Below are 8,012 nucleotides of genomic sequence, written 5' to 3' on the forward strand. Positions count from 1 at the left end.
GGCTGAAGGGACCCGCGAGGCCAGAGCGGCGGGAGTGCAAGCTCCGCCAGGGGAGCCCGCTCCTGGACCGCGAACCGCATGAGGAAGCGGCGGGAACCGAGTGGGCGCGGAGCAGGAACACGGCCGCGCGGCCCCGCCGCCCGGAGCCGGTGAGGTAAGCCCCGCGGGGGACACAGTGTCACCGCGCACGACGCCGCGCAGGGTCCTTTCCCCCCAGGGTCTGGTGAACAGCGCCCCCCTCAGCCTCCAGGTTCAGGAAGCTCCTCTTCCCGGGGCCTGGCTTTCTCCTCACCTGCTGCTCCCCTGCGGGACCTGTGAGGACCGGGTTCTTGTCCGTGTGGACGCGGGGCCACGTCCCCCTGAATCCTCCACAGCGGGTCCTGAGGAGACCGGGTTCTTGTCCGTGTGGACGCGGGCCCAGGTCCTCCCAAATCCTCCACAGCGGGGCCTGACGAAACCGGGTTCTTGTCGGTGTGGACTCGGGTCCTCGTCCCCCCGAAGTCTCCTCACAGTGGGTTCTGTGGAGACCGGGTCCTTGTCTGTGTGGACGCCGGGCCATCTCCCCCTGAACACTGCACAGCGGGTCTTGTGGACACCGGGTTCTTCTCGGTGTGGACGTGGGCCCTCCTCCTCTCGAATCCTCCACAGGGGGTCCTGATGAAACCGGTTCTTGTCAGCGTGGACATGGGCCCTCGTCCACCCGAAGTCTCCACAGCGGGGCCTGAGGAGACCAGGTTATTGTCGGTTTTGACGCGGGGCCACGTCCCTCTGAATCCTCTACAGTGGCTCCTGAGGAGACTGGGTCCTTGTCTGTGTGGACGCAGGCCCAGGTCCTCCTGAATCATCCACAACAGGTCCTGACGAAACCGGGTTCTTGTCGGTGTGGACGTGGGCTCTCGTCCTCTCGAATCCTCCACAGGGTGTCCTGACGAAACTGGTTCTTGTCCGTGTGGACACGGGCCCTTGTCCACCCGAAGTCTCCACAGCAGGGCCTGAGGAGACCGGGTTCTTGTCAGTGTGGACGCAGGCCCAGGTCCTCCTCAATCCTCCACAACAGGTCCTGACGAAACCGGGTTCATGTCGGTGTGGACCTGGGCCCTCGCACTCCCGAATCCTCCACAGGGGGTCCTGATGAAACCGGTTCTTATCAGCATGGATGCATGCCCTCCTCGCCCAAAGTCTCCACAGTGGGTCCTGAGGAGACCAGGTTCTTGCCACGTGGACAGGAACCCGTGTCGTCCTGTTCCCCAATGTGAATGTAATGGCACAGCCTTAAGGTCAGAGTGGTCCTTCATGAAGAACTCCTTAGATTGTGTTGTCAAGGGTCTCTACTCCAGGTTGGAAATGGTCAAGGATCTTGGGCGCATGACACAAGGCAAAAACACAAAACCAAAAACCCACACTCTTTGAATTGTCCCCATTCTATCTTAGAGTTGGATGGCGTCACCTGGGCTTGACCTCTCCCAGTGGGCCTGTGCTGCCATGCCATAAAAATCCAAGTCCCAGGAATCAGAGCTTCTTTCTTCCTACCTCTGTGGGCTCTGGGGGCTTGGGGAGCGTCTTCCTCAGAGCCTTCCCCCCCTTTTTTTTTGTCTGTGTCTCCTGCCCTATGCCTTGGTGTGTTTCTCATGGGCTTTTGATAGAGTGAAAAGTCTGGAGGCTCCTCTAGGGTGTCTTTGTAAACAGGCTGTGGATACTTTGAATTTTTCAGTGAATGATGAATTTGGTGGTCTTGGACCAATCCAGTCCGCTGCAGCATGTCAAGTGCTGTAAGCAACAGCTCGGAGCCAATGACGAAGACCCACAAAAGCCAATCAATGTCCTTGTCTCCCTCCCTTTGGACAAATGATTCTAGGAAGCCTTGCATTTCTATGATGGTATAGTGCCTGTCACCACTTCTGTCTCTCACGCTGGTCCTTGGACATGTAGGTGTAGTGGATCGTGACAGGGAAAATCTGGGGTAGAAGTTAGCTCTTCCCAGAGTCATGTTCTGTGGCCTCCCACACTGAGGTGTCCCACTCGACACCTGACAGGTGGGGAGCCATTGGCGACAGCAGCGAGGATTGCAGCCACTAGGGGGAGCTTGCCTTGGCCAAGTCCTCCACCCTGGGTGCCATGATGCTCCTTGTAGATTTGCCTCCATCACTAGCTAGGGCTGGCTAATCAAGCACAACACCACGGTGCTGGCCACAACCCAGTGGACCAAGCAGCTGGTGTCTTCTTCAACACTAATCTAGGAACACTGTCCTCGGTGCCCACCTCCTTTGGAGATAAATAGGAAATACACACCCCTGCACCCCCAGACTGGTGCCTGCTTGTTGGTCTCTGCAGGGAGTCTGACCTTTTATGGCACGGATAATTTAGGGTGAGGGTTTCTGGCAACACCTGGCATAAGCCCAAATCAAAGCTACAGACCACCAGCAAGCACCAGCTCCTTCTTACAGCAGCTGCGATGTGAGGGTGAGGAATGAGTGAGCCATTCTTAGGTTAAGGCATTGTAGGGGGGCATCAGCTAGGCTCCCAATCCCATCCTTGGAGATAAATGTATTGTGGGACCTCAGCTTCTGTACTGAATTAAGAACATGTAGACTGTGACCTGCTGAAGGAAGTGGCAACAGCAAGTCACAGTGGGTGACAGGCAGCTCCCTAGGCATCTGAGCTCTCGCTTGGGGTACATGAGATGTGCGGGCCCCTTGTGACTGAAGGTGGGGTTTCAGTACACCCCCAACAAAGGAAATGGAAGCACAGGATTTATGACTTACAGAGCCCAGAACAAGAGGGAACAAGGACCCAGGGAAGGGCAGGCCTCCATCCCACATTCGCAATGATCAGGACATAGAAAATAGGGTAGCAAGTACAGGATTTCTTGGGAGCGGATGGGGCTGAATTCGCTAACTTTCACAGGCTCACCTCTGTGTTATTCTAGAAGGTGTTTGGAAAACCAAAGTGGGAACCCTGGGCAGATTCTTATCTAAGGTTAAACTCACTGAAAAGTAGGCAAGAGAAAGAGAGCAGGGATTCACATTCACCGAGCTCCCTCTAGATGCCAGAGTCATCCATAGGCACTTATGCCTACCTTTCTGATTGATTTATGGGGTGCTCCTTTCAGCCTCATGGTCTCAGTCTCCCACATTTGGAAATTTGCTCTCCAGAGAGGCAGAGCTTGTGCTAGGTGGTACCTTGTGCCAGTCCCCTTCCCTCACAGCCCGCAGACACCCCCGCGTGGACAGGCAGTATGGGTGGGTGGTAGCCCTCCATTATCCTGAGCCCACATGGGACTGGGGGAAGACAGATTACCTGGAGAATGAGAAACTTTTCAGTCCACAACAACGTGGTTTTGGAGAAAACTCATGAATTTGCCCATCAAAGACCTTATGTAAACTTCTCTTAATTCTGGAACCAGACACTTCTGCTCAAGACACAGCTGCACTCTCAGATTCTCTTCCCAGAAACTAAGGCTCAGTTTGGGCTCTTACTGGCTTAAAAACTACATAAAGGCTACAAGCATGCGGTTTTCAAGTTTTATTTCAGAGTGCTGGTCGGTGACCCATGAGAGACCTGGTGTCAGAGCTGTGATGTGCCTGAGGACCCCTGTGTCTCCCGCAGACCCTTGGAAACGTGGATGTCAGCTGTGCCGCCTCATTACTGTATTTTTACAGATGCACCAGGTGCATTGTGTATAGTTGTTCAGGGGTCTGGAGGGTGAATTATGGATTGTCTTCTCCAAAAATCTCTTCCTTAACTTTCTCTGTGTTTATAGTTCTGATATTTATGGCAACACCAAAGAGGAATGCAGCGCTTATGACATAAATGTGACCAAAAACCACTCTGAGATATACCATGGATTCATGACTTTGCCTGACTGACTGAATTCTTCTTGGAGGGGTCCACAGTCTGTGCTCCCACCAGTGCCTTGTCCGTGCACCATGGAGGATCCCAGCCTATGTGGCAGTGGCAGTTCCTGTTATGGTTGCACATCCCTCTGTGACTGCATTTCTCTGGGATACAGTCATAATTCAGCTGAGCCACACTGCCATTGCAGTAGGTATCCTGACAGAACTTTCCAGAAGCACAGGAAGTACCAGTTCTCACATGACCAATCACGGTTGTTCCTGTGCTACGATGTGAATCCAGCCCCAAACATCAGAACCCTGGATCTCAGACGGATGGAATCCAACATGCTCTTGCAGCTGAGGGAGATGGGTGACATTCCTACACTGCAGCCTTCCACAAGGCACGTCTGTGTGGGAACAGGTTCAGCGTTGAATTCCCCGGGGTCTTCTGCAGTGTCCATGTCAGCTGCCTTTGTGATTTATGGTATAGCAGACATCTTCACCTTTCCCAGAATTTCTGCCAGAGCTTTCTTGGCAGTGAATGGTGCGGTCAGTGCAGTTTCCATGATAGCAGCAGCCCTCTTCAGTGCACGCGGTTCCATCTTGCATATGGAAGTCATCAGGGTACGCCAAGGACACCCCATGGCAGGACTCTGGAAGATCACGTATATTTTGGATTGGTCTGCAGGGTGTCCAAGCAGCGGAGTTGGTGCAGTCTGTATAGCATCTGCCTGTATTACATTTGCCCCCAGGGGTTCAGATACAATCACACATACAGCCTAGATTGCTGTAGCACTGGTTGAATGAGCCACAGTCACACTGCTTTCCTGGATCCACTATGTAGTTTCCATAATGATAGTGGGTCAGGCTTTTATTTAAATGCACCATTTCAGTGTTGAACATGCACTTGCCTGTTCCACAATTCATTATGTGCTGCATATGAATGAAGGAACAGTTACTGAAAGCTTCCATTATACCAGTTAGTTGGGTCCTAAGGCAGCTGGACCTTTTTTGGCAAGCACATTCATCAGTGTCAATGCACAAGCCACAATTTCTTGCAATCTGATGTGTTGCTATGACAGACAAGAGTAAATAATGTCTGCCTAAATAACCCAGAATGATGGCATATAACCCATTGGTGGATGGCATATAGAATATACAACTGGAGTGCCATGAACCTCATGGGGCCCATCTCAAATCACATTACGGGTGAATGTGTTTTAAGAAATCGAAAATACTTTGACTCACACTATTGAAGAGGAAAAAAGGGACTCTGATGCAACACATAATTGCCTTGTGAGCTTGATGTCTCTCACTATAAATGACCATGAAACCAATAACTTACATCAATACCATGAAATATTGACTTAATTAAGCTAACTAGCCTTATTAGGAATTGGGCACTTTTTTCCACGTGGTTAACACACTATACATTGTTTTGAAACTGAGAGCAAGTCCTTTGAAAATTCCGTGATGGGATGAACAGAACTTACTAGAGATCCTTGGGGCTGCACTGGCTTTTCCTTGAGGAACAGGGGGTCCCCTGTCCTCCTTATATCCCAGGTTATAAGTAGGTCCCATTGCAAAGATGTCTGCGACTCTCTGAGAAACAAAGTGTTCAAACCACTGGAAATCACCGAGGGGTCTCATTTCATAGGCAAGTTAATCCAACTTCATGATATCTTCAAGGCTGCCATAGCCTGTGTCAATTTTGACCATGGAGAAAGAATCTCGTCCAGGTAGCCGAGGTAGTAACAGTCTGGAGGCATGAAGGGGTAGTCCATCTGCAAGGCTCCCTGAGCATCCTGAGTCATCATCAGCAGAGTCTGGACCAAAAGAGTTTCTTGTGCCGCATGTGCATAACATGTCTCTTGCCCCAAAACGCAGGCTATAGGACAGACAGCCAGGCATCTGAATGCCCTTGCTGTGGTGCGGCTCCTTCTTGGGAATTACCACCTCAGAGGAGATGTAGCACCATGAGGGATGCCCTTGAGAACCCTGCACAGGAGCCAGCACTGCCCAGAGTGCAAACAGCAAGAGGGGCGCCCTCAGGGTGACCTGGCCCTCTGCCAGCCTCATGCCCCTGCTCAGAGACATCTGCCAGTGAGAATGGATAAATGGAGGATCCTCAGCAAAGCCAGGTCTAGACCATCAGACAGTACAGAGGGCTGTGCCAGGTGGCCAGCACCCTGCACCTGGGAGCCACCTGTGGGGTTAGGTAACAGTCGCAGGGTGTGGCATTGGGTGACCCTGCACATCCGTTCAGCTGGGGTGGATGTGGGAGAGGCAGGTGGGCCATGGTCAAGCGTGCTCACATGGACATGGGTAGGGACTTGGACCCAGAGACATGGCTCTATTCAACACATTCCATCTTTCCTCCAGCTACTTGAATATGGGATATGCAATTATAATACCCTGAACTTCTCTACAAATTCCATGTCCTGTGGTACTGCTGGGTCACTTTCTATGGATGACTGCTTTTCCTCATTATGGAGACCAATGCTTCCTACTTCCTTGGGATGTAGAGGTAGACATTGTCAATTTTACCTTTGTACATATTGAAAAACATTGCTTTGTAATTTTACATGTCTTATTCTGGTTGGCTATTAGTTTGCAAGCCATTTGATCCTTTTGGTTGTTGCTTTGAAGGTTCCTCTGAGTTTACTGAGGAAACATTTCCCAGTATTCTGTGTCATGATTGGTGAAGTACAAGGTTGTATTTTAGTATTTTCTTATGCCATCTGGTGAGAACAGAAAGTACTGCTGACCATGTGTGAGCCCCAGGGGTTTTCCCCTCTAATCCCTTATTGTGGTTCTTTCCTGGCCTCTGGCAGTCTCCTCCCATGCATGTGAGGTTCTCTCCTCAGCTGGAGATGCAGGGGAGTTGAGGTTACATTGGCAGCTTGCGCCATGGCAGGCTGCGCATGATGGAAAGATGGTATCGACCATGGAACTCCCTTGTTTAAGTACCATCTAGTCCTTTAAAATCCCCTGAGTTGGGTAGAAACCCTCAGAGTTGGCTTTTGGAGAAGAGTCTGCCTTTTCTCCAGGTGGCTGGCCTCCTAAATAAAGCTCAACTTCTTTTCCCACCAAAACTAAAACTTTCGACATTGACCTTTCCAGTAATACTCAGCTGAATTTGGGATTTGATAACAATAAAATGGAGAGTGGAATGGCAGTTGTCTGGGGCTGGCAGGGTGGGGCAATGAGGAGTAGATCTCAAGGGCTATGATTTTGTGTTATGCAAGATGATTAAGTTCTAGAGGGGTCTCCACAACATTACCCCTGTAATTAACAATACTGTACTGTATGGTTAAAATTTTGTGAAGAGTGTGGGTCTCATGTTCAGTGAGATCCTAACACAATACAAAAGTGGAAGACACTAACTTTGCTTCTCACACGACAGTATGCTGAACTGCATGGACACACTCTCTACTGATAATGTGAAAATAATTTAAAACATTATACATACTTTGAATACTAACCCTGAGGATATGTCATTTACAAATATCTTCTTCCATTCCATAGGTTGCCTTTTAGTTTTGTTGATTGTTTCCTTCACTGTGCAGAAGCGTGCTATTTTGAGGTAGTCCCAATAGTTCATATATGTATGTATTTAATTTTCTTGTTTTATTTTTAATTTAAATTCAAGTCTTCAGTCTTTGAGTTCCAAGTTTACAGGAAGTTGACTTATCATGATTAACTTTATGGGTTATCTTGACTGAGTCATGGGTGCCCAGATTCACTACTGTTTCTGTGGATGACTGTGATGAGTTTCCAGAAGAGATTGGCATTTCCATCCATGGTTTCTTTCTGCCTGGGCATCACGCATTCCATTATAGTTCTGAGTAGAATCCGATGCAGAGGGAGGAAGAATTCCTTCATTTTTACTTTCCATGTGCGTGTTTGAACTGGAACATTTGTCTCCTGCTATCCTGGTTCTTAGAGTTACTTCATCAGCTCCCCAAGTTCTGAGACTAGACACTAGTTCAGAATCAGACAAAAGTTAAATCACTGGTTTTCCTGGGTCTCCAGCTTGTGACAGTAAATCATGGGACTTCTCAACATATTTTGTCATGGAAACCAATGTGCTTTGGGTTCTGTTGCTTAAGGGAATCCTGACTAATACATGGAGACAATTTATCTCTTGTTTAGAGGAATTGAATAAAGCTGTAGCTC

Source organism: Leopardus geoffroyi, chromosome B3, assembly GCF_018350155.1.
Source record: "Leopardus geoffroyi isolate Oge1 chromosome B3, O.geoffroyi_Oge1_pat1.0, whole genome shotgun sequence".
Classification (NCBI taxonomy): domain Eukaryota; kingdom Metazoa; phylum Chordata; class Mammalia; order Carnivora; family Felidae; genus Leopardus; species Leopardus geoffroyi.